The 24,970-nt window shown below is 41.2% G+C and overlaps 1 non-coding gene across 1 annotated transcript; it reads left to right on the plus strand.

Annotated features, from left to right (window-relative positions):
* Positions 1-1,228: 1,228 nt before the first annotated feature.
* Positions 1,229-1,361, plus strand: LOC126012552 (small nucleolar RNA SNORA51). The gene has a single exon (XR_007497008.1). It is a non-coding gene; the product is annotated as a small nucleolar RNA SNORA51 (small nucleolar RNA).
* Positions 1,362-24,970: the final 23,609 nt, after the last annotated feature.

Genomic DNA, 24,970 nt, shown 5'->3' on the forward strand with positions numbered 1-24,970 from the left:
TGAGCCAAACCAATCCCCACACTTGCCTTTAAAAAAAAAATAAAATAAAAGGTATATTTCACCAAAAATTACTGTTAAGTAATTAATAATAATTAACAATATTGTAAGTAAGTGGGGAGAACCACTTTTAGTCCTTGATATGAGAGCACTTCAAATCTAAGTGCTGCCTTATCTTCATTTCATTTTTTTGCTGTATTTTCTTTCCAAATGTATTAAGGTTAATACAGATGCTTGATTAAAATGAAAATGGGGGGCTGAGTGGTAGCGCAGCAGTAGGGTGCTTGCCTTGCACACAGCTGACCAAGGAAGTACTTGGGTTCGATTCCCAGCGTCCCATATGGTCTCCCAAGTCAGGAGCAATTTCTGAGCGCATAGTCAGGGGTAACCCCTGAGCATCACTGGATGTGGTCCAAAAACAAAAAAAAAAAAACAAAAAAAGGAAGGAAGAAGAAAGAAAATGGTTAAGTCTATAATTTAAAATGTTTTTTCACAGGCTGGAGAGGTAGTACAATATAGGACACTTGCCTTGTGTGATGCCTACCAGGTTCAATCCCCAGCATTCCCACATGGTCCCTGAGCTCTGCCAGGAGTGATTTTTAAGCACAGAGACAGGAGTAAGACCTGAGTACCATTGGGTATGCACTCCCCCCCTGCAGAAAATGCCAAAAAATTAATTATCTGGCTTGTCATCAAGGTTCTTCAATTTTGGTTTCTTTCTCTTGATGTATTCTACTATTTGATCTATTTTACTACTCTGCAGTTTATCTTTAGTAACTCCACCAGAGGGCAGAAAAGAGATGAATTTGTGACATTTAAAAACTTCTATAAGCATCACCAAAGAACTTTAATCAGCCTTCATGTTTTTTGATTCTCTGATAGAATTTTCCCTGTTTAAAGAAGAAGTTGAAGGAACACAGAGATAGTACAGGTAAGGTACTTGCCATGTACATGATATCTGGGTTTACTGTCCTCCAAGTCAGCCAGGACTGATCCCGGAGCACAGAGCCAGGAGTGACCTTTAAACATGGCTGGTTCTGATCCAAACTCCCCACCCTCAAAATAAATAAAATAGTATTTGACAAACCCTTGACTGGGAATATAAAACTGTTTATTGGGAGGAAGGACACTTGGGATACTGGTCATGGGAATGTTGCACTGGTAAAGGATTTATATATATATACATACACACACACACACACATATATAATCAAAAAAAAAAAAAAGATAAGGCCTCCCAATTCTTACCACAGGCTATGTTCTTTACATTGACTGTATAGAAAGAGGAGGTACAGTAAATGCACCCCATATACACCTCAACACAGGCCCTTTGCCTGGCCTGTATTGTGAATTGGGGGACAAAAAAAAACCTGTTTATTGGACTAGAGGTGACATAAGGACAGCAGTGGAGGGTTGTGGGTACTATAATGGTAACTAAATTTGTTTTTGTTTTGTTTGCTTGTTTGTTTTTGGGTCACACCTGGCAGCGATCAGGGGTTACTCCTGGCTCTATGCACAGAAATCACTCCTCGCAGGCTCGGGGGATTATATGGGGTGCCGGGATTTGAACCACCGTCCTTCTGCATGCAAGGTAAATGCACTACCTCCATGCTATCTCTCTGGCCCCAGTGCTAACTAAATTAGTACATCAAGATCATAGGCCATAAGACTATCATAATGAGGCCAGAGCAATATGCAGCCAACCCAGGATTGCATGCAGCCAACCCAGGATTGATTCCTGGCTTTCTCTATGGTCCCCAGAGCCCTCCAGAAATGATTTCTTAGCTCAGATCTAGGAGTAATCCCTGGGCATAGCTGGGTATAACCCCAAAATAAAACAAAGCTATCCTAACTACCTAAACTATCATTAAAAAAAAGTGTTTTAATAGAATAGTGGGTAAGATGCTTGCTTTGCATGTGGTAACTCATCTAGCTTTGACCCTTCATATATCCCTTAAGGTTCCCCAAGGCCACCGGGAATGATTGCTGAGTATTTCTGAGTAATCGTTGGGGACTGTCAGGTGTGGCCCCAAGCCCAAACCATAAGTAAATAAATAAATAAATAATTTTAAAAGACTTCGATCAATTTTTTTTGTTTGTTTTGTTTTTGGGTCACACCCGGCAATGCTCAAGGGTTACTCCTGGCTATCTGCTCAGAAAAAGCACCTGGCAGGCAAAAGGGACCATATGGGACGCAGGGATTTGAACCAACCACCTTAGGTCCTGGATCGGTTGCTTGCAAGGCAAACGCCACTGTGCTATCTCTCTGGCCCTGACTTTGATAAATTAAAGCAAAAAGTTGTTGACAATAATGATAATACAGCAGGAGTCAAAGGGTAGAGCACCAGGTGAATTTAGTTGCCCAAATTAAACCTCACCAATCAAAAGGTATCTAACAAAGTACATAATGGTATTCTCCAAGGCAAGAGTCAATTTGAAAACCATACAAAAATAGATAATGGAATGGCTGGGGACAGGAGATAACAACATAGAGAAGGCAGCCTCTAGAGACTCTTGCTCTTCACAAGCTCACCTGTACCCCGAGAATCTGAGAATCTGCAGAATCAGGTAGGGCTCATGCACCCCAACAGATGGCCGAGCAGGTTGGCCTCACAGGCATGGCCAACTAGCAGGATCAGGCTCCAGTGCCCAAGCAGTGACAAGATCCTAAGCACAGGAGTTTTAGCCACAGACACCGAGGCCACAGTTGGAGCAGAGAAAAAGTGGGATGAGTCATCAAGGAACCACTGGGGTACAGCGGAGAGACCGAGCAATAGGTACAGAGTATAGGGATCTCGCCACATATATGTGTCCGTGGCCAGAGACTAGGAAATTTTATATGTTAGGGAACTTCTGGTATAGTCTAAGAGAGTCCCAGAGACAAGATTTCAGACTAGGAAAGTGTACACTGGATAAAGAACAGCTTAGTGACATGGGCAGGTCAGAAGACACTGGAGGCAAGCAATTGGCAAGGGACAGGACATAAGAAGTTGTACACTGGACTGGCTTCAAGTGACAGGGCAAGTTATGTTGTACAGGGGTAAAAGGAGAGGCCTGGACATAAGGGAGGAGTCTGAATCCATCTATTTGAACTGTACAGTAAACCCTAAGATAACTTTCTGAGTTTTGGATGCAATTCTTTCATAAAATTCTCAAGAACCCACCAGAGAAAGAACACCCACTTTCACACTCACAGAGATACATGCATTTATTCATTCAACAATTCAGCTCCAAACACATGCCAGGCACATTCCAGGTTCTACGGGTTCAGTTGTAAATAAACAAGAGTTCCTGTTGTCATGGTGCTTTATTCTATATTTGTCAAAGAGACAGATAATAAGGGACATAAATAAATAACAGAATATCAAGTACAGATAAGTTCCATCCAGAGGAAGAAAAAAAAACTGCAAAAAGTTAGATGACAAGGCAAGCTATTTTTTTTTTTTTTTTTTTTTTTTTTTTTTTGTGGTTTTTGGGTCACACCCGGCAGTGCTCAGGGGTTATTCCTGGCTCCAGGCTCAGAAATTGCTCCTGGCAGGCACGGGAGGACCATATATGGGACGCCGGGATTCGAACCGATGACCTCCTGCATGAGAGGCAAACGCCTTACCTCCATGCTATCTCTCCGGCCCCAAGGCAAGCTATTTTAAACTAAATTAATCAAAGACAAATCCTGAGTGAAATGAGGGAATGAGCCACTCCTTAAATGGGGGCTTGCACTACATGCAGGAAGTGGAAATGCACAGGCTGAGCAAGGCAGAAAGTAACCAGGCACTGAGAATGCAAAGCAGGGAGAATGGTGCTGTGGAGCACAGTGAATAAGGTCAGAGGGCTGATGAGATTAGACATGAGTTCAGCCATATGACCATGTAGACCTTCTGGCACTGAAAAAAAAAAAAAAGGCAGATTTTATCTAACACTAAGGGGTTAAATGATAATAACTGACAGATACCATGTGATTTGAATTACATCTTCTAAGGCTCCAGCTGGCTTCTGGAAGACAGCAAAAGATTAGAGATCACTATAGTTGCACAGGGCATGGGGGTTAGTGGTTTGACACAAGAGAAGTTAGTGGTAGTCAAGGTGGTAAGAAATAATCCAAATTGAGATCAGAGAAATAACATAGAGGGTAGGGCATTTGCCCTGCAAGCAGCTGACTTAGGTTTGATTCCCAGTGTCCCATATGGTCTCCCAAGCCTTCCAGGAGTGGTTTCTGAGTGCAGAGCCTGGAGTAACTTCAGAGTGTCATAGAGTGTGGCCCCCAAACAAAAACAAAGAAATGATCCAAATCGGAGGCTAACGAGGTAATATAAGGCTTAATATATATTCCCCTCTCCTCCAAACCAAACAAACAAAAAATGTCTAATTTGGATAAATGAGTCCATACTACTTGCTACTGTAGGAAAATTACAGGATGAATAAAACTGGGTAATTAAAAAAACTTACATTTTTTAGCCTGAGCAAGTGGATGGAACCATTGATTTACTGAGCAGAATAAGATGCTCTCTCCTTCATCCAGGAGGAAAAGATTAACCATAGAGTTAACAGTCAGTGATATTTGGATATAGAGCCTTGTACTTTTGCATTCAGTCCTGCCTTTTGAGCCATATCCCTTGTCCCAATCTTTTTACTTTAAATAGTGCTAAAATTTAAAAAATGGTGAGATCTAAATGCCCAAACCAAAGCCAATGACAATAGAAACAAGAGACCCAAACTACAGCAAGCTATACACAAAATGGACCTGTTATACTAGCAGTCCAGGAGGCTAAGGATGGAAGTATAGGGTGCATGTTGGGAACTCTGGTAGAGGGAGGTCAACACTGGTGATGGGAATGGCCCTAATTCACTGTCACTGTGCCTGAAATACAACTGTGAAAGACTTGTAATTCATATTGGTCTCAACAAAAGATAAAAAAAGTACTATATTTAGTGCCAGAGAGATAGAGCAGGGGCTAAAGTGCTTGCCTTGTATATAGCAGAACCAGGGTTTAAACACCCAGCACTGTGTATATGACTCCTTGAATATCTCCAAGGGTCATTTCTGAGCACAGATCTAGGAATAGCTCCTAAGCCTCACTGGTTGTGGTTCAATAAACAAACAAATCTACAATTAAAATATAATTAGTCCTATACTGTGTAGTTTAGTGACTAAAGAAATCAGTGTCTCAGAAGTAAGAGGGGCCAGAGAGATGGTACAGTGCTTGCTTTACATAAGGTTGACTTGGGTTCAATCCCTGGAGTCATTTACGGTTCCCAGAGCTTCCCAGGTCTGATTTCTAAATAAAAAGTCAGGAGTAACACTAGAGTACCGCTGTGTGTGGCTCAAAAACCACAAAAAAGATATCAGTAAGAATTATTTTTCACCTGTGTCAAACAACCAGATCTATTTCAACAAGCTCTTGATGATTTTGAGAAGAGTGGTTTTAGGCAAAGTATAAAAGAAAGACAAAGTCTCTCTGGTACTCCAAGAAGATGGATTGAAACGGTTTACACAGAATCTCTTTTTGCTTTTGTATTTTGGCTACACCCTGCAAGAGCTTTACTCCCTTAGTAGCCCTCCACTCCCTCAATGTTGAATCTTTGCACGATTTTGATTGGATACCCAATAACCTTATATTTTTTTAAACTTCCATTTTTCATTTATTTATCAAATTTGCTTTATCACTTTCCATATGAAAGCAATTCTTATTGCACATGGCTTTGAGAATAAGAACAAAGTGTTTTAAGCCTTTACTCTTTAAGTGTCTGTGTTTATCTTCTAAAAACAAGGGCATCTCTTGCATCAACACTCAAATTGATGAAAATTGGGAAATTTAATATTGATACAATACTGTTTCTTAAATTCAGAACATATTTAATTTTTGTCAAATGTTCCAGTAATCTCAGAGCATTCTAGGATTATGCTCTATAGTAAAATGCCAAGTCTACTGAACTTCCTTTAATCTGGACCAGTTCTACCTTGCAAGTTCTACCTACAAGTTCTACCTTGCCCTTCATGATCTTAACACTAGATGAGTACAAGCCATTTGTAGCACATTCCTTGATTTAGGTCTCTCAATTATTTTCTCATAATTAGATTTTTGTTAAGACAATTTAGAAACACCACAGAAAGTAATGCTTTCTCTAGATCACTGCATAATCCTGCATGACCCCAGAGCACAGAGCCGGTAGTATCACTATCCACTGTGATCATATGCACCCGTATTTAAAAATTTGTAAATATGGGCCCTGAGAGAGAGCACAGCGGCATTTGCCTTGCAAGCAGCCGATCCAGGACCAAAGGTGGTTGGTTCGAATCCCAGTGTCCCATATGGTCCCCCGTGCCTGCCAGGAGCTATTTCTGAGCAGACAGCCAGGAGTAACCTCTGAGTACCACCAGGTATGACCCAAAAACAAACAAACAAAATTTGTAAATATATGTTTTCATTGTTATATGTTAACAAATGTTAGACCCATACTTATTAATGAAAATGGTGTATGTTATTATGTTGATTAGTAACTATTTGTAACTTTCCTCTCAGATTTTCTAAGATACTACTGGACTGATAGTAGTGTGAAATTTTTCAGCTGTGTGGTCTAGGATCTATAGGTCTGAAACAAATATGGTGGCTTGGCAATTTGATAAGGTTAAGCTGTGGAGCTGGGTCATTTCTGTGAGAGGCTGTTGGGTGTGGCAGTGGTTGTTGGAGTTCATGCAGAAAGGGGAATATTCCCCTCTATGTTCTGAGGATGCCCCAGAGGTATCAACCCAGACCAGTCATTATTCATTTTAATGGTCACATTTCCCCAGATATGGCCGTTCAGGCTAATTCCTTTGTCTTGCTAAGCCCCATCATTTTACTGAACACTTCCTTACTTTGTGGCACAAAATGTGCCCGTTCATTTTATTCTTTCCTTGCCTCAGTACTGGAACAAGGCAGCTATATTTGAGAACTAGCTCCTCACACTGCTACTGATATGCCCTGGTCCCTAGGCCCGTGCACTAGACAAAACTAGAAAGCGTATCTACAGTGAATATTGTAACCACAAGTTCACATTAACAACTCTAATGTCAGTCAGCATTCATTATCTTCTGCCATAGTTTTATTTCACTTTTTATTGTTTTGTTTTGTTTTGTTTGGGGCTACACCTGACTATGCTCAAGGGTTATCCTTGGCTCTATACTCAGCAATTACTTCAGGTGCTCAAAGGTGCCATATAGGATACTGGGGCTCAAACTCAGCTCTACAGCACACAAGGCAAATGTCCTTACCCACATTACTAATGCTCCAGTCCTTATTTCACTTTTTCTACAGTGAAAACTCTAACTCTAAAATACCAGTGAATTTACTCATTTGCTCAATGCTATAAAACATGCATAAAATAGTTCTAAGGAGTCAAGTAAATAGTAAAATCAAGGTAAAATCAAGGGTAAAATCACATGGTCAACTTGTACATGGTCAACTCTGGTTAGATCACTGGCACCATATATGCTCCTCTGCCCCAAGCAACACCAGGAGTGATCCTTGAACATAGAGATGGGGTAAGCCTGGGTGGTCCCCCAAAAAACAAAACAACCAAGCAAAAAAATAATTTCAGAATCACTACAGTTAAACCACTGCAAATAAAAACTGAATTCCAGGTTGTTGGATTAACTGGTCTTCACCCTAATCCAAGTTGGCTTCTTCTTTACATATCAAAATCTCACGTGGGTGGGAAGAAACCTCTGGATTGGCTCTCTACCCCATCCTGTTCTCATCCATGTGGGTGGTCCTGTTCTTCCCAATAAAGACTGCTGCTCTGGTGGATCACTCTCTCTCCACATGGTAGAAGGATCCCCAAACTTATTTCATCTCTCCACTTCGTTTGGATTATTTTCTGAGGCAGCCCTGTTCCAGACCCACTTCCCTTTCACTTCGGGATTGGGTGTGATAAATTGTCTACACAGGTGGTGGTGGGAATGATTCTTTTATCTTCAAATTTAAGGCATATAGTCTAAGCCCTAATCTTAAAATTTATTTATTTTTTAAAACTTCTCCAAGTATTTTATTCATTGAAAGGCAGTTGATTTTGCTTATATTTGCTACTGCTTACATTTAAATTTCAAGGTTTTCTTTTCTTTTTATTTATTTATTTTTTTTACTTATTTTTATGGGGGTCAGGACATATTCAATGGTGCTTAGGTAAACTATGTTGTGATGCTAAGTGTTGACTTCAGTTTTTTTATTTATCTCCCTGGCCTAATTTCAAATGATTTTTCCCTTCCAACCATGCTGATTTTATCTTTGAACATATAAAAAAATAAGTCTCCTGGGGCTAGAGCGATAGCACAACAGTAAGGCATTTGCCTTATACGCGGCCAACACAGGACGGACCCTGGTTTGAATCCCAGCATCCCATTATTGTCCCCTGAGTCTGCCTGGAGAGACTTCTGAGCTCAGAGCCAGGAGTAACCCCTGAGTGCTGCCAGATGTGACCAAGAACCCAAAATAAAATAAAACAAAAAATAAGTCTCCAAAACTTATAGATCTTTCTCAACTTACAGTGGGGTATGCCCAACAATAATAAATGCAACTCAAATTAATTTAAGGGTAGGAGAACGACTTAGTGATAGAGCACTTCTTTGCATACGTGAAGACTTGGGCTTGATCCTCAACACCACACACACACACACACACACACACACACACACACACACACAGTGCATTTCATATAATTAACTAACAAACATCATCAGTCTAGTCTAGTGGTCGGCCAGCCGCGGCTCCCTAGCCACATGCGGTTCTTTACACTTTTTAATTTGGCTCTTCTGTGTGCCGGGCGGCCGCTCCAGGAGTCAGGACTCTGCTCCAGCCTCTGTCAGTGCGCGCCCTGTGTGGCTCTCAAAATAAATTTCAATCGTGGTTTTGGCGAGATTTGGCTCAGTTGAAAAAAAAGGTTGCCCACCACTGGCTAGTCTAACTTGTACCCAAAATATTTGCATCATCCTATTTTATAAGAAAGCACTGATTATATCTTGTAATTTATCGAGTACTAAACTGAACATGAAAGGCATTCTGTGTTTTTTTAGCTTAGGGCCACACCCAAAAGCTGTGGTCAGGTCTTATGCCTGGCTATGCACTAAGGGTGTGCCTGTGGGAATGAACACGGTTCAGCCCGCTGTAGTTTCTTTCTGGCCCTGTCTGACAGTGTGCTGATAGCTCTCCCATTTACACTGGCTGCTGCTTAGGGTCAGGTGTGAGTGTGGTACTGCACACCACTAGCCTGGAAAAAGATCAAAGTTCAAAAGTCACACTACACTTTCTAGTGTGTATCACTCTTTTTTTGGCTTTTGGCTTTTGGGTCACACCCAGCAGCGCTCAAGGGTTATTCCTGGCTCTATGCTCAGAAATTGCCCCCAGCAGGCTCGGGGGACCATATGGATGCCCGGATTCAAACCACCACCCTTCTGCATGCAAGGCTAATGCCCTACCTCCATGCTATCTCTTTGCCCCGTGTATCATTCTTAACCACCATAAAAACCAGAAAACTGTAAACCAAACTATTAAGTCGGGGACTGTGTATGTATGATGAAAAAAATAGAAGCAAAAAAGTGCTAATGTATACACTCACCCTATTGCCCAGTTCCTACCCACCTTTTAGAGGTAAGTCAATGTCTGTTTATCTCTGCTGAGATTATTTTTGTTTGACCAAAGTATGCTTTCTCAAGTCAAGAAGTGACATGGGACAGTCACTCAAGTGAAACACAGGATTAAAAATATGTTTTTTTTCTTTGTTTGTGAACCACACCTGGCAGTGCTCAGTAAGCTTAGGGCTTACTCCTATCTCTGTGCTCAGTGATCATTCCTAGCAGAGCTGTATACAGCTGTATTTAGACTGTATACAGGGGACTATATGCAGTATTGAGTATACAAGAGTTGGTTACGTTCAAGAAAAGTGCCTTAATCTCTGTACAATATCTCTCTGGCCCTCAACAATTTTTTAAGATGGAAAACATAACAGAATGTTTGCATAATAATGTCAATAAATCTGTCAAAATTGACACACTGATGATGAAAGAGGGAAGGGACACTTGCAGGGAGAAATATCAAAATATCTTCTGGCTTCAGTGGCGGGACATCAAAGGGCTCCCAAATTCCAAAATTCGGGGCTGGGAAGGTGGCGCTAAAGGTAAGGTGTCTGCCTTGCAAGCGCTAGCGTAGGACGGACCGCGGTTCGATCCCCCGGTGTCCCATATGGTCCCCCCAAGTCAGGGGTGATTTCTGAGCGCATAGCCAGGATTAACCCCTGAGCGTCAAACGGGTGTGGCCCAAAAACCAAAAAAAAAAACAAAAACAAAAACCAAATTCCAAAATTCACTGTGACTCTGTTTGTACCTTGCAAATGATCTCTCTATGGATCAAGAGAATCCACACTACAATGGGGTTATTGTGGAAGGAGAAGTAAACTATCACTGCCCATTGAGAAGGCATTCTGCCCTAGTATGAAGGAAACTTTTGAAGGAATTTTGAGCCAGAATTTAGGGCTGAGAAAAGAATGACTGATGTGATATTTGAATGACACCACTGTACTGGAGAAACAAACCCATATCTCTGGTGTGTCGTGAAAATTTTTACAAATATGTCAACACATACTTACGTGGTTGTTCCTCATGTCTTGGTATTAGTGTGATACAGAAGAAGAACGTAAGACTTTTTTAAATGCTTATACATTTTTTTGTTTTGTTTTTGGGCCACACCCAGTCACTCTCAGGGGTTACTCCTGGCTATGCATTCAGAAATTGCTCCTGGTTTGGAGGACCATATGGGATGCTGAGGATCAAACCTGGGTCAGGTTTGACCCATCCTGGGTCAGCCTCGTGCAAAGCAAACGCCCTATCACTGCGCTATTGCTCCGGTCCCAATATAAATCAATTTTTTTTATAAGAACATAAACTTTAGAGCAAAGAAGTGTAGTCTTGAAACCTTGTTAACTAGTGGCAAATGTTGAACATTACAGAGGCAGTTTTCTTACCTGTACAACTAGATCGACACAATTTAAAGATATGTACAATGTGAGGAACCAACAGAACAGTATATAGGATCACTCCTGATCTAGAACGAATCTTTAACAAGTAATTCCTCCAAAAAACACAGAGTACTAAGCCGGTAAAGAAACTGACAGAGTATTTTTTTAATAGGCCTGAAAGAAATCAGAGACATTACTCCATCTCAAGAAGTATTGGGTAAGGGCAGAAAAATGTCTGACACTTAGTTCCAATTCTCAATTTTTCAAAATGTCCCATAGCCTATTTTTAAAGTGCAAAATATGTGCTGACATAAAGGTGCCAACCATTTTAAAGACACAATTCTGGGGAAAGTCCATCAAATGATTCAAACTTCCAGTTATAAGGAGAGTAAGTTTGGGGAATCTAAATTACAAATTGGTGACTCTGATCACCAAAAGCTGTTGAGAGTATCTTAAATGTATTCTCTCTCTCTCTCTCTCTCTCTCTCTCTCTCTCTCTCTCTCTCTCTCTCTCTCTCTCTCTCTCTCTCTCTCTCTCTCTCATACATACACAGACAGAGGAAGATGAGGTGATGGCTGTGTTAACTAACCCAAATTGTGCTAACCATTTTGCAATATATATCAAATTTCACACTGGACTCTTTAAATTCAATGTTACATGTCTCTTATATCTCAATGTAATTGAGGACGGGGGAAGCAATTTCACAGTTTTATTAAGACCACTGGGTCAGAACAACCTTGTACTACAAGTCATATCAACCACTTTGATTAATGTACATACACAAGAGCTGATGAGGCCCAATAAAAGGAGATTTGAGAAGTGTCTGTTCCCCTTTAACTCAATCTAGAACTAAAATACAATAGGGAAATTCATAAGATGATATTGAACCAAATGTTGAAATGTACAATAAACCTTAAAAGGAATAACCCCCCAAACCTATTGCACTCCCTCGTCTTAAATGTGCAGTGGCAGTCTCAAAACATGCACTTCTAGGTATATCCTTCTTGCAGTTCCAGTCAAATGACTTTCCTATCATCTTAAATAAGCTCTTTCTCTGTTCTGTGAGATGCATTGAATGTCACTATCTCCATTAGCCACCCTAAAATGGGCTGATAACAAAGCTTTCTAATCAACAATTAAACACATAATGTCCTTAAGAAAACTTCCCAGTAGAGTGCCAATCCACAGGCTGAGCTACTTTGCCTGCGGCCAAAAAGAAAGATGCAGTCACAACCTTTAACTAAAAGAGAAAGGGGAGGAATGGCAGAGAAGTGGAGAGAGATGCGAAATCACAGAGCACTTTATCCATAAACCAAAGAGTCTGCTTTTCAACTTTTGGAGATAGAATCTCTCTTTTCTGGATCCCAACCCATATCCAAATACTAGCACGTAGTGCATGTGTGTGTATGTGTGTGTGTGTGTGTGTGCGTGTGTGTGTGTGCGCGCGTGTGTGTCTATGTGTGTGTGCGTGCGTGTGTGTGTGTGTGTGTGTGTGTGTGTGTGTGTGTGTGTGAGTGATTGAACCTCTGTTTTCTGGATTGCAACCCATATCCAAATACAAGCACGTCGTGTGTGTGTGTGTGTGTGTGTGTGTGTGTGTGTGTGTGTTTTGAAGCCAAGAAGACAGAGGAAATCATATGCATGGACACTGAACTTCCAGGATCCAAAAGACATTTATTCCCCCTCCCTCGTTCAAATGCTGGACACCAAAAAAATATTGCAAGATAAATCGAACACGAAACCCCTGGGGCTCTTTTTTTTTTTTTTTTTTTTGCGCTCAAAGGGGAACTTTTATGAGCTTGCCCTGTGCTCTCCATCCACCCAAGAAACCCCCGCAGAGCTTCTATTTTCTTAGCCAGCGCGAGTTCGCGCCCCGAGTCTCCCCCATCCCATCCCATCCCATTCCACCCCACCCACCCCTCGCAGGAGCCTTAGCCCTAGAGAAGAACTTGGGGTTCTGGAGCCCTAGGACTTCGAACTGGCTGGCCCTTGGCATGTCCCCCAAGCAGGCCAGGAAACTGCCCAAGGCGGCGGCCCAGCGGCGATTCCCCGAGCCGGGGGCGCTGCCCAGCAGTGTGGGGGACACCCGCCCGGGCGCCCCGTCCGTGCCGGGTCTGGATCGGGTCCGAGCCACTGCCCGGCGGCGTCCCCGTCCACGATCCAAAGACACCGAGCCAGTCACGCACGAACCTCTTCGTCCCCCACCGTCGGCTTCTGCCTCTCACGCCCCCCTCTGCGTGAAAACCGGGGATACCCCCCTGAGGGTGCACCCCCCAAATCTGCACCTGGCGCACTCGTTCACCGCCGCCTACCTGGAGGGAGGGACGCAGAGAGGTCGGGCCGGTGCCGAGCGGAGGCTGCCCGCGGGCTGGATCTTTGGGGCGCGCTGCAATTGCAATTGCAGCCCGAGAGCGCCGAGCCCGCGTGCAGAGGAGCGCAGCGCAGCCCAGCGCAGCGCCGAGTGTCACCGGCCACACCCAGGCCCGCGCCGCCCCGCAGCCGAGTCCACCCGCGGCGCGCTGGGCCCGGGGCGGGGACGTGGCGCGCCGCGACGCGCGAGGCGAGAACACGAGGCGCGCGGGCGCGGGTGGGCCGGGGACGCGCGCGGCTTGAGCGGCTTCTGGCTTCCTATTTTCTCTCTCGTTTCCTGCTCGAATGAAAAACAGGCATTCCCGGGCAGTTTCGCTTTCTGGCCCGCGTGGCACGCCTGCCTTGCACGCTCGAGTGATGAGGCCGATGTCCTTCTTTCTTTCTTGGCACCCTGCAGGCTGCTGTGTGTGTGTGTGTGTGTGTGTGTGTGTGTGTGTGTGTGTGTGTGTGTGTGTGTGCTCCTGGCAGGAAAGGGGGGGGGGTCCCCTACATCCCGTTACCTTAGCAATCTGGGCTGCTGCTGCTGCTTTTTTTGGATTTGCTTTGGGGCCACACCGGCGATGCTCAGGGTTGGCTCCTGGCTCTGTGCTCAGTAATCATTCCTGGCAGACGTTGGGAAGAAGGAAAACATATGAGGAGTCAGAAATCGAATCCGAGTTGTCTGCATGCAAGGCAAATATCCTACATGTTGCACTATAGTTCTGGCCCCAAATCTGAGGGTGTGTGTGTGTGTGTGTGTGTGTGTGTGTGTGTGTGTGTGTGTGTGTGTGTTTGGGGGCTGCACAAGGTAGTTCTCAGTATAGTTCTAGCCCCAAATCTGAGGGGTGGGGTGTGTGTGTGTGTGTGTGTGTGTGTGTGTGTGTGTGTGTGTGTGTGTGTGTGTGTGTGTGTGTTTGGGGCTACACCAGGTAGCTCTCAGAGGTTTATTCCTAGGTCTGTTCTCAGAAATCCCTCCTGGCAGGCTCTGGGGACCATATTGGATGCTGGGGATCGAATCCGGATTGGCCATGGCAGGCAGACCCCCTACCCGCTGTGTTATTGCTTTGCCCTCCCCGCAGCTCCCCCTTCCCAAATCTGAGATTCTTAATAAAAGAGCAAACGGCTGCCCTGCAACTCCAGCTCTCCTCTCTAGTTTTGTGCATTCTCACTGTCTGGTGACCTCACTTTTGTCAGGGGCAAAATAGGGATGGTGATTCCTGCTTCATAAAGATGATAAAAAAAAATACCCAGCAGAGTAGCGTTTGCAAAGAACGTGATTCTGAAAAAAAATGAGCCACGCTTGGAAGTTAAGGCTACTATTGCTTCCCCCTGACACAGGAAGGCCTTGCTGATAAGCCAGTCCAGGGTTTGTTCTGCAGGACTAAACACATGATGTGCATGGCAACCTACTTTGTTGTGTTGTGTATGTGTTTTTTTTAATATATATATATATATATATTCCCCCCTGGGTGTTTTATGTTCAAAATATCATGCAATACATGTCTCTCTCTATTTGCTTCTTCTAAGCCAATGCTGCCCGCCAGCCTGGTGCAGTACCGACTCTCCCCACCCCCATCTTCCTTCGGAGTTAATTCCAGTTTGACAGACTGTTGCTATAGCATTCCTTCTCTGACGTCAAACAATTTAAAGAAACAGCCCTGGGTAACAAAAACTGCAGAGGAGTTCTTTGTGGAGTTTCTGTGCTAGAGAAAGATTGGAGCAATATCCTACGAGAACTTAACCACCTCCGCAGACTCCATGCTACCTTCTTCAGTTGCTTCCCACCAATATCTTAAATAAAAAATAATCATCATCATCTTAGAACCCTAAAAGACACAATGCCTGATAAACAAACCCTGATTTGTGACGTGGGGAAACATAACCCTTTTTTTTGTGGCGGGTTGTTTTGTTTTATTTGGGGTATAAAAGCCAGACCGTGACAAAAATGGAAGCAATCATTGTCCTCATAATTTCATGATGATGAAACAATAGGAGTTTTAGCCCCCATCTGTCCCTTCCCCAAAGTTGGGTGTGGTTTCCCAGTAAAAAGAAAGAGATGCTTCCCAGAGCAAAAGTCAGTTGTGTGCTGGGTGGTTTGCATTTGTAATTGGTAATATATTTTGTTGGGGAGCACATCTGCTGGTCTTGGGGACTACTTCTGGTTTAATGCTCAGTCACTCCTGGTGGTGCTCAGAGGCCCATGTGCAGCCAGGAATCAACCAGGTCTGTACGCAAAGCACGGACTCCGCCCTTTAAACTGTTTCTGGGGCTGGCTTACGTGTTTTAAGGACGAAATTCATCATTATGAATTGATGGGTTTCATTATTATGAGTTTTTTTTAGAACACACAAAGAAATTGTTGTTTTAGGAGCACTACTATGTACCAAGCTTTCTCTTTTCCTATCATCTACTTAGATTATTGACCTTGCATTGGACATGTGTGTCAATTTACCCAGGAGAAAATGATTGAATAATTCACACAAGGAGTCCTAGTGCTTCACAAGGAACCAAAATTGTACTATCTTCAAAGACCACCACTTATAGGTTCTCTTCTGTCTTGTCTTTGCAAACTGTTATTTAACAGATGTTATAAGACTTGAGAGGAAGTTGGGTTAAGATTATTATTCATAAAAAGTTACTGGTATTTAAAAAGCAAGTCAGCAGAAAGTATTGAGTTAATCTATTCCAGAAAGGATTAGGAGAAATACAAAGCAACAGCTCCCAAACACAAATATCTGAAAATGGCCCTCAATTACTGTAATGGAAAGATAAAAAATGGAGATAAAAATCAAAGGGGAAGTAAGATGAGGAGATCTGGAGGTGACAATATAGGAGCTAGGGTCAGTGGCCTTGAACACACTGATATAGAGGTAAGGTAGCTGAAGCAATTAGAGCCAATGCTGTGGTAAGCAGGAGGTCGCAGTTCAACAGTTTACTTTAACATATGTGTCAGAGGAGATGCAACAATAGTACAATGGGTCGGGTATTTGCCTTGTCAGGTATGGCCGACCTGGGTTTGTTCCTCAGCATCCCATATGGTCTGCCAAGCCTGACAAAAGTGATTTCTGAGCACAGAGCCAGGAGTAACCCCTGAGCGCCACCAAGTGTGTCCCCCACCCCAAAAAAAAAGAGGAAAAAAAAGACAAGAAAAATTCTATTGACTTTTTTAAATGAAATTTTGAGAATAAATTACAGTAATTGATTACTTCAATCTTCCTGAAAATGTCAATGTAGATAGAGAAATAACTAGAGAAATAAACTACAATAAAGAAAGGTTTAATTATTATAGAATAGTCCACTTTCAAGAATATTAAATTCCTGCTTTGCCACATCTGCTACATGTTTTTTTCGAAAGGAACACTTAGTTGTTAAAGGATAGGCCTGCATGGCAAATTTTAAAGTGGAGCTAATGAAAAGAATTTCATTACCAGGAATAATTTTCTAAGCGTACAATAATACATGTAAGTACTAAGCAATTAGTAATTTTTCAAATGATAATATGATACATGAGAGCAAGAGGAAAAGGACAAGAGAGGGGAGAGGCTAGAAGGAGGGAGAGGGAGAGGGGAACAGAGGGAGAGCCATGCTATTAAGATTTTTGAAGACGGCAGATTTATGTTCAAGTGAAATGATATATTTCTAATGACAAAACCTAATGTCCTTTATGTGGATGCCACTGACCAATATTTAACTTAATAATGAATTATTACTATATTTCTCAGATTTTTTTTTTTTTTACTATTAAGAGAAGATGCTAGTTTTCCTGCTAGACAAACTGGGTGTGGTTTTTGGGTCACATCCTGAGGTGCTCAGCAGTTTCTTCTGGCTCTACTCAGGAAATACTCCTGTCGGACCACATGGGATGCCAGAAATGGTACCCAGGTTGATGGCATGCAAAGCAAATGCCCTACCTTCTGTATTATCTCTCCAGTCCACCTGTTAGACAATGTAGTAGGGAAAGATTCCTATTCAATGTTTTGTCTCCCTTGTAATGTTTAAAAGAATATCTTTCATACATGAAACACTCAATGAATGGAGAAATGAATGAATGTACGTGGCTACTTATTTTATTCAAATAATCTTTATACCTACCCCACTCCAAAGCTCAGATCATTTTTTTCTGAGAGATTTAGTTGCCACATGCTTATGCTGGGAGGTTTTGTTTTTTTTTTAAATCTTTATTGATTGGTTGTTGGGCCACACCTAGCAGTGTTCAGGGGTCAGTCCTGGCTCTGCACTCAGAAATCACCCCAGAAAGGCTGGAGGACCACATGGAATGCTGGGAATCCCGGGTCAGACACAAGCAAGGAAAATGCCTACCACTGTGTTATCTCTCCGACCCCTTATGCTGGGAGTTTTGCTTCTGTTATGATCAAATTCAAAGAAGTTCTGATCTTGGCCCTTTATTTTATTTTTTTTTTTTTTTGGTTTTTGGGCCACACCCGGTAACGCTCAGGGGTTACTCCTGGCTATGCGCTCAGAGGTCGCTCCTGGCTTGGGGGACCATATGGGACGCCGGGGGATCGAACCGCGGTCCGTCTCCTAGGCTAGCGCAGGTAAGGCAGGCACCTTACCTCCAGCGCCACCGCCCGGCCCCGATCTTGGCCCTTTAATGAGTGAATTGGAATCCAGTGCTCAGTAAGATACACTGTAATCTGCAGTGTTATAGGTTTGTAACCTCTACTTTTAAATCATACTCTTAAGAGTAGTCCAGCTTTTCTTAACGGATTTTGTTTTCAGAGAATACCTAATGAAATTTGAACAATGGAGCCATCAAAGTGTAGGGTACACCAGTACTGTTCTGTTGTATTGCTCGTATTTTAGTTCTATTTTGTTCAGCACAAGGTCAAATTATATAAGGCAACAATAGAATTCAAGTAATGAGTTTTCTTCCAAATATGACAGAGTTAGTTTTAAAATATTAAGTGAAAATTGCCTAATAGGAACTACTGCAGTGTTTCCCAAGAAGCTGGGAAGCTTTTTCTTTAGTAGATTTTGTAAAATTTCCATTTATGTGTTGTTTCTTTTAGAAGTGAGCAGACAAAAGTAGTCATGTATGAAACCTTTCCCCTTGATTATGCATGATACATTTCCATACATTTCCATATGTACTCTTTTTACATCTTGTATTTTCAACCCACCTGTACTATTTCTCTGACTGACAGTCATCATACAAAAGTGTCATACATCTCTTGCGTTGTTCAACTCAAGTTCTTTAAAGACTATTTGGATCTATGGTCATATACATATCAGTGACTTTAGATGACCATGCACTTAATTAATCATGTCTTTTACAGGTATGAGAGAAAGAATTAGAAGCATCAAGCATATGACAGCTTTAAGTTTCAGGACTGGAGCAATAGTATAGAAGGTAGGGCAGTTGCCTTTCATACAGTCAAGTTTGGTTGGATCCCTAGCCATATACAGTCCCCAAAGCCAGAGGTCCCTCCAGGAGATCCAAGAGTAGCACCTGAACATTACTAAGTATGCACCCCAATAGATACTGTAATTTGGGGTTGGAGTGATAGTTTAGCAAATAACGCACTTGCCTTGCATGCAGCTAACCTGGGTGTGATCCCCAGCATCCCATATGGTCCCCTGAGCCCACAAGGAGTAATTTCTAAGAATCTCCCAGCTATGACTAGATGTAGTTACCAAATAAGCACACAAACAAACACAATACATAGATAAATAGATATTGTGGTTCTGACAGTTCTGTTAAATCATTATTGGGAAGGAAAAGAATATTGAACCTCTAAGATCATTAATCTGTGCTCCATTTATATCATTGTCTTTGGAGGCTGCTCAAATGAAATTAGACTGTTTGTGGCATTTAGAGATTGACTTATTTCATTCAGTTTTCTTCTTTGGCTCCTTCTCATAGCTGGGTAGTATTTTCTGTTAGAGAGACCTGACAGATTGTCCATTCTTTCACTATGGTACCACTTGGGATATTTATAGCTTAAGGCAACTATGACTAGAGCTTCTAGAAACACTCATGTACAAGTTATTATATTAATCATGTGTGACTCCACCCTGGATTTAGGTGTAACTACCTGCAAGACCAGCCCATTTCTGGGAGGTGTCTTGGGCGGATATTACGTGTATCTTTACCTGTCAGACCCGCCCATTCCTGGGAGGGGTCTTGGGAAGGTTAGATAAGGCCTTTGACCCAAGGGATTAGGGTTTTAGCCAGGATGGAGAGGTAAGAGGAGGAGACATGGCTGAAAGAAGTTAAGACGCAGGGCAAGCTAAGGATAGCATGCGTAAATGGTTGAGATTGACCACACATGTGGTGGATAGGGTTTGAATAAAGCTGATACTCCCTGAGGCCTGAGTGAGTCTGATTCCCGCTGCGACCACCTGAAGATGATGACCTGCCGGTTAATGGGGGATGGAGCCACGTGGCTGGGGCGTAAGGACAAAGGCCTCCATCTCCATCCAAGCCCATCCTAAGGGCTGAGTGCAACAATCATTGTTTTCCTAAGTTACATATAGTCATTAATAAACAACTATTAGTGGGTGAAATAATTAGTGTAAGTCAACTTTAGAAGAGATCTTCCAATTTGCCAGAGTGCTTTCTTTCTCATCAGCAACATTTAGTAATTCCAGTTGCTCTGAAGTCTTGGGAGCAGTTGGTATTTTAAATATATATAAAACCTGTAGTCACTCAAATGAGGATTATAAATACATCATACTGGCTTCTTTTAATATCTTTTTCAATATCACACATGCATGTTACCTCTTATGTTTTCCTGCCTTTATGCAGTACAGGCATCTTTGTCAAATTAATTCTCCCCAAACAAATTATTAGATCCCTTTTTGCCTCAACAAATCTATAGTGGTTTCCAATGATATGCTGAACTGATAATATCAGCCAGATCTTAATATTAAAGGTCTCATGTAAATCAAATTCCCACTTACCTTTTCCAATTCCTCTTTTACTGCCTTTTTCTTTTTTTAATTTTTTATTGTGGCCAAAGTGAGTTACTAATCTTTCAAAGTAGTATTTAGGTTACATAGTGACAATGAATGAGGGGCATTCCCACCACCAGTGCTGTCCTCCCTCCACCCCTGTTCCTGGCATGCATCCCATATCTCCCTTCTTTAGCCCCCCTCCCAATGCTAGTGTAATTTTCACTCGACTTTATCCTTTTGTACTTTTTGAGAGTAATCTCTTGTCTTACCATCTTTATCAATACCATTCTCCAAATTGATTCCTCTGGAGCTTGTTCTGTATCTCTCAGGAACAAGAACACAAAAGAATGATCCATGCCCTGTGTGCCTGAAAGACCTCTAAGCAATAACAGGCAGTCTATCCCAGACACTTCTCAGATTTAAAGGACAGTTTTTGGGAGGGTAAGCAAATTTGGGACTAGGTAGCTCTCTTGAATGATAATTTATAGAATGATGCTCCTCTACTGATAGAGACCAATGACTTCCTAAGAATTTTGATGAGATCCCTTCTCTGAGAGGGCAGGGGAGCTTAGGTGGGGTGCAAGATATTTTTTCCAGAGACACTGCATTCCCCTTAGAGAACATTTCCTTCCCCAAATCAATTCTCTTTTATGTCAGCTTCTGACTCGAAAGCAAAGCATGAATCTTCAGTAATGTTATTATCTCATGCCTGTCTTAGAAGTTCTGTGAGAAAATTTTGAAACATTTCTGAGCTTTGAGTTTAATGATATGGTAATTTTTCAAACGACTTTCCAATAAAGCATGAAGAACTCTGATAGCTGTCAACAATATGTCTCTTCCCTTTAGCAATGAAATCTGAGAGAATAATTTAATAACATTAATCATTTTCAGATGGAAACAATTACTTTGGTCTGATACCAGCCCACTTGGACTTCAGACTCAACTTAGGACATATTTTTTTAAAAAAAGTAAAAGATGAAAGGAGACATGTGAGTCAACTATTACTCCAAACACTTTTATTTGGTGTTTGAAATTCCAATTTCAGAAGCAGTAAAAATATAATAAACATGTTCTTTAGCACAAGCCTCCATGATTAAGGAAATGATTTGTTTTGTGTTTCATTTCCCATTTTACTTCTTTTTATAAATGTAACATTAGTTTACAAGACAGTGTTAAGGGTACAATCACATATCTCTCGAAAAAGTATGCTATCACCATGTCCACTACCAAGTCACCACTATCTCTCTGGCTTCATCCACTGAATCCTGCTCCATGCTTTCTATTCTCTTCTCCCTTCCATTTTGTTTACCTCAGTACTGCTGCCAGAGTCCAAGCATTTGTTTTCACTTGGCTTTGTTCCTTTGCCTTGTTTCTTTATATTCAACACATGAGTTAAGTTTAAGGGTGTTTGTTTCTCATTTCCCTTCTCCTTATTTAGTTTAGCAGGACACCCTCCTTTCCAATAAGTTGTTGCAAAAGGCAAGACTTGGTGTTTTCTCATAGCTGAGTGGCAGTACATGTATATAATTGTATGACATATATGAATATATACCATATCTTTTCTCACTCATCTTTTATTCCTAGTAATGCTTGGGGGATCATAAGTGTCAGGAATCAAACCAGAGCTCCTGTATTCAAAGCTTGTATTCCAGCCTGTAGAGATAATTCCCTGGCCCATATATATTTTTGAAGAAGTGGCTTTATGTACTTCAATTAGATACCTAAGAGTCAATTGCTTTTCTGATGTTGTTGTTTTTATTTTTTTGAGAACTATCCATATTGTTGTCTATAGAGGTTGCACAATTTCCATTCCCATCAAAATGTACAAGGATTCCTTTTTACTGGTACCATCACCAGCATTTGTTGCCCCCAGCCTTTTGGATGCAGACCATTCTGAAATGTGAGTGATATCTCATTGACTTTTGATTTGCATTTCCCTGATAATATGTGATAAGCATCTTTTTTCTATGCCTGTTAGTCATCTGCATATCTTCTTGGTTTAAGTGTCTGTTTAGTTCTTTTCATTGTTTGATGGAGTTGTTTGTTTTCTGCTTTTGTTGAGCATATTAAGTACTTTCTATATCCTTGCTCTCAGCCCTTTGAAGATGTTTGTCATGTGATACATTCTCCTGTTTGGTAGAATGCCTTTTCAATTAAATTAAGGCTTCTTTTATAGTGCAGAAACTTTTTAGTTTCATGTTATCTCATTAAAGAAATTTTTGGTCTTATTTTCCTCACCAATGACATGCAATCACTAAAAACTTTAGTGAAGCTGATATAATGCAATATTTTGCCCGTACTTTGATGTATTTTATGTTTTCACATATAACAACAAGCCTTAACCTATTATGAATTTCATTTTGCCCCCATTTTTATCGGGTACCATGATTTACAATACTATTTATTATAGTTTCATGCATACCTCAATCCGCACCCACTACCTCGGCTTGACTTTTGTGTGTGTGAATGGTCTGATTTTATTTTATTTTTTTGTGGGGAGGGGAATCATGTCCATCTGTATTCAAGAATTATCCCTGGCTCTGCTCTCAAGAGTCTTTTTAGGTTGTGCTCTAAGAATCATATGCAAGGCTCAGGAACAAACCAAGGTCAACCATGTTTAAGGCAAGTGCTATACTCTCAGGCCTCTAACTTCATTCTTTCACTTCTAGCTATCTAGTTTCCCAAACCAATTTGTTCAAGAGACTTAGGATATTGTTTCTAAATAAATAACATCTTTATTCAAGCACCATGATTACAGACATATTTGTAGTTGGGTTTCATTTATAGAAAAGAACACCACACTTCATCATTGCAACCTTCCAGCCTCCATTGTCTCCATCTTCCTCCTCTCCCAACCCCTGACTGTTTTTGAGGCAGGCATTCTATTTCTCTCATACACTACCATTGTCATGATAGTTGCTAGTGTAGTTATTTCTCTAACTGCACTCACCACTCTTTGTGGTAAGCTTCAGATCATGGGCCAGTTCTTCCAACCCTCATTTCTATTGTATCTGGTATTACAATAATGTAGGCTATTGGTTCTTTTGTCATACATTGTGTATGTGAGGATTTAATTATAGACTCTCAGTTACATCCTATTGAGTTGTGAGTCTATTTTTATTGTAATGCCACATCTATAGTTTTAAGGCATCTTGTGGACTATTCTATGTACTATAGTTCACTTTGTCTCAGATTACTTTGGCTTTTCAGGATCTATTGTGTTTCCTTTACATTTGAGTAACATTGGTTTCATTTTTATTTTAAGACTAATATTGGAGTTTTGATAGGGCTGCATTGAATCTATATAGTGATCTGTGTAGGGTGACCTTTTTACAATATTAATTCTTGTAGTTTTTGAACATGGAATATCTTTTCATTTCTTAGCATTGTCTTCTCCTTTGTTAATTCCTAGGCTCTTTTTTTTTTTTTTTTTTTTTATACAATTATAAATTGGTTAGGTTTGGGTTTGGGTTTAGAGCCCGCGCCCAGCTGTGCTTGGGGCATGTTTCTGGTTCATGTTCAGGAATTGCTCCTTTCAGTCCTGGGTGTCCATGTGGAATAGGATCAAATATGTGTCTTCTGCATACATCAGATGTGCTCTAGCTCTTTGAGCTATGTCTCTGCATGCTACATAGTATTATTTTATGATTCATTTCTCTTCTATTTCGTTTTTCTTGTATATAGAAATATAACACACTTTTATGTATTAATTTTTTTAGCTTGCCTCTTTATACATTTACACATTGGTTTATTGTTGCAAATAAGTTTTTTTTAATATTTTATTGAAACCATTGTGATTTATAAAGTTTTTCATAATTGGTTTTCAGACATGCAATGTTTTAGGGCCAATCCCACCACCAGTGTTGACCTCCCTCCACCCATGTTCCCATGTTCCCAGAGTGCATCCCTTGTGTAAATAAGTTTTTTTTTTTAAGGTCTTCGATAAATGTTTCCAGGAGACTTGCAGATGATGGTAGCTTTAATTCTTTTATAGTTTAAATCTTTTTTATTTCTTTTTCTTCCAAAATTGTTATGGCTAAGTCTTTCAACACTATTGCATAGAAGAGTAGATGTAGGAGAGATGAGTGTAGATGTTATTGTTAAGTTCCTGATCTTAAAGGAAAATATTTTAGTTATTTATTTACTACTTGGAGGGAGGTGCTTTGAGCCATACCTCAATGTGCTTAAAGTCTACTCTACGCTCTGCTCATAGGTTATTCCTGGCATTGATAATGGGACTGCTTTTGTTGTTGTTGTTTTGTTTTGTTTTGCTTTTGAGGTCACACCCAGTATTTCTTAGGTAAGCTCTGCACACAGGAATTTCGCCTGGTGGTACTGAGGGGACCATATGGGATTATAGGATTGAACCTGGTTGGCTATGTTCAAGGCAAGCAGCCTATCCTTGTCTCTCCAGCTCCAGATCAGGGGCCATCAAGCAAGGGTCAGCCACATACAAAGTAAGTTTATTAACCCCTGTACCACCTCTCTGGACCCAGTTTTTCACTTTTGAACATAATGGTAGCTCTGCGTTTGTCATATATAGCCTTTGTAAACTGAGGTAGCCTCATTTAGACCTTTTAGCTGAGAAAAATTTAAATAATAAATAATTTAAATAATAAATAAATGCTAAATCTTACTAAAATGCTTTCCCTAAATCTATTGATATAGTCATATAATTTTTATCTTTTTGTTTGTTGATGTGGTTTTCTAGATTGATTT

Source organism: Suncus etruscus, chromosome 6 (genome assembly GCF_024139225.1).
Source record: "Suncus etruscus isolate mSunEtr1 chromosome 6, mSunEtr1.pri.cur, whole genome shotgun sequence".
Classification (NCBI taxonomy): domain Eukaryota; kingdom Metazoa; phylum Chordata; class Mammalia; order Eulipotyphla; family Soricidae; genus Suncus; species Suncus etruscus.